At 51.0% G+C, this 6,145-nt stretch overlaps 1 protein-coding gene across 5 annotated transcripts in view; it reads right to left on the minus strand.

The window, feature by feature from the left end:
- The window catches only part of ABCA3 (ATP binding cassette subfamily A member 3), a 40,715-nt gene extending 38,985 nt beyond the window's left edge, over positions 1-1,730 (minus strand). For all 5 annotated transcript variants that reach the window (XM_065924080.1, XM_065924082.1, XM_065924083.1 and 2 more), the window contains exon 1: positions 1,561-1,730. The gene's annotated coding sequence lies outside the window, so the exon portion shown is untranslated. The remainder of the gene's footprint in view (positions 1-1,560) is intronic.
- Between the last annotated feature and the right edge of the window lie 4,415 nt (positions 1,731-6,145).

Below are 6,145 nucleotides of genomic sequence, written 5' to 3' on the forward strand. Positions count from 1 at the left end.
ATACCCCCAAAAGCCTCAAGAGAAGAAGAGTCTACTGTTGTTTCAGGAAGCAGGGCTGGAGAAGAAACTGCCAATTAGGGAGTCTTACCTGGGCCTTCCCAGTTGAGACTAAGTCAAAACAGGTTCCCATGAGACTTCCTAGTATATACACTGTGGAAAGCTAGTGACTTAAAAAAAATAAAACAACGTGAATTCCCTCTCTTGTTCCAAAATGCTGTTTCATCAGAATGGTGATCGATAACATTAGCGAAGGGATGATGTCATCCTGTTTGTTGAACATAGTAAGCAACTGTTCAATTAAAACAAAACAACACCCTGAGAAGTTAAAAAGGGTGGGGGAATTCCCATGACATCAATTTTTACCTGTTTTCCCTTTCTTTTACTTTTCCAACGACCTTAACATTCTAAAGGAAAACATCCTTAATATTAAAAAAAGCAGCATCAAAGTGTTTTGAATCAAATGATGCATCTGCTCAGGAGATAACCTAACTCTTCCTGCACCTCACCTGCCTGGGTCTCCACACTGCTCTGGGATCTCATCCACTCCTTCAACAAGCGTTCCTGGAGTGCCTGACATGTGCCAAAGTGCTGGCTATGTGCTAGGAGCACAAGCCCCAACAAGAGCCATTCCGTGCCTTCAGGGAGCTCACAGCTCAGGAGGCAGAGGGGGAAGCAAACAGAAATAACCCTAGCAGGTAACTGTCTTTAATCAGGCAAAGTCCCAGGAAGTGGGGAGGGGCATTCATTCGAGGGACAAGTATGCACCAGGCATGCAACCTAAGCCTTCTTTCAGGAGAAGGCCCTTGCCCTCATGAAGCTTACAGCCTACTTCAGGAAAGAGAGGATATCTAGGTAAACACAAATTCATACCAAATACAGACTGACCATGGGCACTGAGGCTGTTGCAGGCCCTTCCACCTAGACCAGGAGGTTCTCTTCCTTCGGTTCCCCACACAACTCCCACCACTAAGAGCGGACCACTGGACCCCCACCCTGAGGCTCTGAGAAGGAGGGTTTGAGAGCAGGGCGGATTCCGATACGAGAATGCATTCCCACCCACACTGGGAATCTCTGCAGAGAGATGAGCCAGCAGCATCCTTGGCGGCCCTGCCTCCGCTCCCCGGTCAGGGATGCTGAACAGCAAGAGCTCAAACTGTCTGCCGGGTGAAGGCCGGCGGCTCTTAAGGTGGGAAATGTCTGTACACCCTCCTCGGCTCGGCACAATGAATTCCGCAGAGGTTCTAGTTCCGGGAAGGTTAAGTTTCTCCAAGGGGAGCGGCTTTGGGCAGCTGCCTGCGGGGATGGGGACACGCCCAGAGCTCTCGCCGAGGGGCAGCCTGAGTCAGGGCGGCCTGGCATTGTGGGGAGATGCACCTGCTGGGCCGGCGCCGGAGGCCGGCGGCAGGGCGGGGGCGCGGCGGGCTCGCGGGAGCGGCCGGGTGCACGACCCGGGAGGGGGACGGCGGGCGGGGCGGAGGGCGTCCCGGGCGGAGAAGTGGCCCCCAAGCCAAGAGCCCTGCGACCCAGAGCACGCGAGCTGCGGGTCCTGGCTCCACTCACCAACCCTCAGCGCCCGGGCGACGGGCGGCCGGCGCTGTCCTCTCGCTGGGTGCCCGCCCTCGGCTCCCGGCTCCGCTCTTGCCTCGCGGCGGCGATCGCTGCTGACAGCTGCTGGGCCGCCGCGGCGGGGAGGTGGCGCCTGCGACCAGCGTCGGGCTGAGGACCTGGCCGCTCCGGGTCCTGCAGGGGGCGCGCCGGCCGGCTCGCGCATGCGCAGCGGGCCCCCCGCCCCCGGGGGTGTCGGACCCGCCCCGGGGAAGCTCCGCCCCGGCCCGGCCCGGCCCGGCCCGGCCCCTCTCTGTTCGCGCCTGCGCAGTGCTCCGCGCGTCCGCAACACGGTCGGCAGGGGGCGCGCGACGCGGGATCCTGGGTGCGGGGTCTACCCGTGAGGAGAATAGCGTGGTCCACATGCATTTCCAGGCAGCTGAAGTAGTGGTTGCCCGACTTCTGGCTTTCCTGACCATCCTCCATTTCTCCTCCAGCACGGTCTTTCGTTGAGTTCTGGGCCTCTTTTCCCAACGGTAGAAGGGTGCTTTGCCACCATGGACCTGGCGAGGACACGGCTAGGCAGACGAGGCCCTGGGGAAGATGGAGGGGGTGGAAATTTCTAGAAAATTGCCGTGGGGTGGGTAGGACAGCCCAGACTCCCCGGGTGTGGCGTCAGTGCCGGGGCGCAGTTCAGCGCGTAGCGAGGCCTCGAGGGTCACCTCAGGCGGGAGGGTCGAGAGTCAGAGCCAGAGTCACTTCAGAGGAGTCACAGGTCAGGTCGGAGTCCCCTGAAGCCGACAGAGTCGTGAGGTCGGGTTAGGGGTCACCTTGGACGGAAGGGTCCCGAGGCCCGGCCGGGGTGACCGGGGGCGGTGGGACTCGAGGAGGGGACGGCGCGGGGCCAACAGTCGCCGGGGGCTGGCCACTCGGCTCCTGACTGCCCAGGTCGTGAGCGTGGCCAGTGGCGCGTCGATTCCGAGGATCCTCCCGCGGCCCGACGTCCGCCGGCCGCCGGCTACCTGGCTGCCCTTGGCCGGGCCTCGGGTGTCTCCTGGCGGAGGTCGGTGAGCCCGGACACTGCCTGCTGACCAGCCGGGCTCCTGCCGGCTCTGAGTGCGCCCCTGGGATGAGGACAAGACCGTCTGAACCGTAAAGTAATGACCCGTGGCAGGAGCTTACTTCTGCCCCCAGACTCCTTATGGATTAGCGATGGAGCATCGCAGAGCCCCGCGTCTTTACTTCGGAACTTATTTCACTCTCTGAAGTGGTGTTATTTACTTGTTTGCTGTTCTTCTGTCTCTCTCACCAGAAGGTGGGCTCCATTAAGGACGTTGTTTAGTTCACAGCGACATCCTAGGGTCCTGGCACAGAGGAGGCATTTGATAAATATTTGTTGAATGAAAATGCCACAAAGACCTAGCTTCAGATCTTGCCCGGATCCCCTAACTAGTGCAGGCCTGGCACTTAAACTTCGTGAACCTCAGTTACCTATTCCTTCAATTAAAATGATAATACCAAACTCAAAGATGTTTAGTATTTCAAAATGAAATGGGAAAAACCGTAAGTGCTGATTGCAATGCCCTGGCACCTACAAGCAGAATATAACTAGAGATTTAATATAGACTGGTCTCTGTGATGAGGATTCAGAAAAAAAATAGAAGGCAGTTACTGAATAAGTGAATTATTAATGTCACAAACATCTTAAAAAGTGTCTCTCCCATCTTTCCTTGTATACTGGGCCCCTTCCCTCACAATGAAAGTATTGGGAAAAATTCTGTGAACCTGGATGACTGGTCCTTCTCTTCACCCTGCTTCTCTTCCTTAATCTTTTTTTATTTCAAGAACCAATCCTTCCCATTTCTAAGTTGGTTACACCATGTTTTTTCAAACCTTTTCTAAACCTGATCACAGTTCTGCATAACTAAGTCCAGAAACAGAACTGGCTGACTCAGAATTTCCCTTTTATGGGTGGGGCTACTAGAAGAAGAAAAATGATCTTGCAGATACGGCAGACAACTGCAAAGAGTTCTGTATCTTTGTTCTTAATCATGTTAGGGTGCCTGCTATTCTAATTATTATCATAATCATTAACTAGGAGGGTGTGAAGGTCACTAGCAAAGGCATATTGTCACATGTAAAGATTCCAGGCTCTGGACTCCCAGTTAGCAAGCAGCTGCCAACAGTGAACTGGACTCTTGACTCACTTCAGCTATTACTGAGGGCTTCCCAGGTGGTGCTAGTGGTAAAGAATCCATCTGCTAATGTGGGAGACCCAGGAGACGGGGACTCAATTCCTGGGTTGGGAGGATCCCCCAGAGGAGGAAATATTGGCAACCCACTCCAGTATTCTTGCCTGGAAAATTCCAGACCCAGTGAAGCCTGGAGGGCTACGGTCCATGGGGTCACAGAGTTGGACACAACTGAACATGCATGTGCGCGTGACACACACACACACACACACACACACACATCCCCCAATCACTGAAAAATCCACCAACCTTCTGCTGAAGGCCCGCTACTGAAAAAGCAAGGCAAACCTAAATGCTCCATCTAGGCTTCTTCCATTGGGAGATCCATATAATGGTCATAATTTTTTTCAAAGTACGCAATAGAGCTGAGACCAGAACCCAGGTGCTCAGGTTCTTGAGCTCCTTAATACACTCTGGTATGTGAGTTAGTCACATTCATATACCATGGATATATTCCTAAAAATTATATAATACACTTCTTTGGGTTCGCGTGGCTCAGACATTTCTCAAGATTGATGGAAAATCCTAAAGTGAATAGTGGCACTCATAATCAAATCTTGTGGCTTTACAAGAGGCAGTAAGCCTAGATATCATAATAGTTGGCTGACATATGGTGGGGCTTCCCAGGTGGCTCAGTGGAAAATAATTTGCCTGCCAGTGTAGGAGACACAGAGATGCGAATTTGATCCCTGAGTTGGGAAGATCCCCTGGAGGACGAAATGGCAACCCACTCTGGTATTCTCACCTGGAAAATCCCGTGGACAGAGGAGCCTGGCAGGCTATAGTTCATAGAGTTGCAAAGAGTAGGACAGGACTGAGTGAGCATGCATGCAGGACATATGTAGTAATATTTGTATATATACTACATACATTTTTAAAGTGAAACCAGTATTGTAGCTCTATTTCTTTTGAGGGGCACAAATAGTATCTATATATCTACATATGCTTACATATGTGTTTTTTTATACAGTAGTTCAGTTCAATTCAGTTCCGTCGCTCAGTTGTGTCTGACTCTTTTCGACCCTGTGAACTGCAGCACGCCAGGCCTCCCTGTCCATCACCAACTTCCAGAGTCCACCTAAACCCATGTCCATTGAGTCAGTGATGCCATCCAACTATCTCATCCTCTGTTGTCCCCTTCTTCTCCTGCCCTCAATCTTTCCTAGCATCACGGTCTTTTCAAATGAGTCACTCTTCGCATCAGGTGGCCAAAGTATTGGAGTTTCAGCTTCAGCATCAGTCCTTCCAATGAACACCCAAGACTGATCTCCTTTAGGATGGACTGGTTGGATCTTCTTGCAGTCCAAGGGACTCTCAACGGTCTTCTTCAACACCACAGTTCAAAAGCGTCAATTCTTCTGCGCTCAGCTTTCTTCACAGTCCAACTCTCACATCCATACAATACCACTGGAAAAACCATAGCCTTGACTAGACGGACCTTTGTTGGCAAAGTAACATCTCTGCTTTTTAATATGCTGTCTAGGTTGGTCATAACGTTCCTTCCAAGGAGTAAGCATCTTTTAATTTCATGGTTGCAATCACCATCTGTAGTGATTCTGGAGCCCAGAAATATAAAGTCAGCCACTGTTTCCACTGTATCCCCATCTATTTGCCATGAAGTGATGGGACCAGATGCCATGATCTTAGTTTTCTGAATGTTGAGCTTTAAGCCAACTTTTTCACTCTCCTCTTTCACTTTCATCGAGAGACTCTTTAGTTCTTCTTCGCTTTCTGCCATAAGGGTGGTGTCATCTGCATATCTGAGGTTATTGATATTTCTCCCAGCAATCTTGATTCAAGCTTGTGCTTCCTCCAGCCCAGCATTTCTCATGATGAACTCTGCATATAAGTTAAATAAGCAGGGTGACAGTATACAGCCTTGACATACTCCTTTACCTATTTGGAACCAGTCTGTTATTCCATGTCCAGTTCTAACTGTTGCTTCCTGACCCGCATACAGGTTTCTCAAGAGCAGGTCAGGTGGTCTGGTATTCCCATCTCTTTCAGAATTTTCCAGTTTCTTGTGATCCACACAGTCAAAGGCTTTGGCATAGTCAATAAAGCAGAAATAGATGTTTTCCTGGAACTCTCTTGCTTTTTTGATGATCCAGTGGATGTTGGCAATTTGATCTCTGCTTCCTCTGCCTTTTCTAAAACCAGCTTGAACATCTGGAAGTTCAAGGTTCACATATTGCTGAAGCCTGGCTTGGAGAATTTTGAACATTACTTTAATATCATATACAGTAGTTACTGATATTCAGTGCAGAATTTTAGAATAGGGCTACTCCAGCTGTTTCCAGAGGACTGTTATAATTGGGGGATGCCTTCTAGACCAAGGGCTGTACACA

Source organism: Muntiacus reevesi, chromosome 2 (genome assembly GCF_963930625.1).
Source record: "Muntiacus reevesi chromosome 2, mMunRee1.1, whole genome shotgun sequence".
In the NCBI taxonomy this organism is placed as follows: Eukaryota; Metazoa; Chordata; class Mammalia; order Artiodactyla; family Cervidae; genus Muntiacus; species Muntiacus reevesi.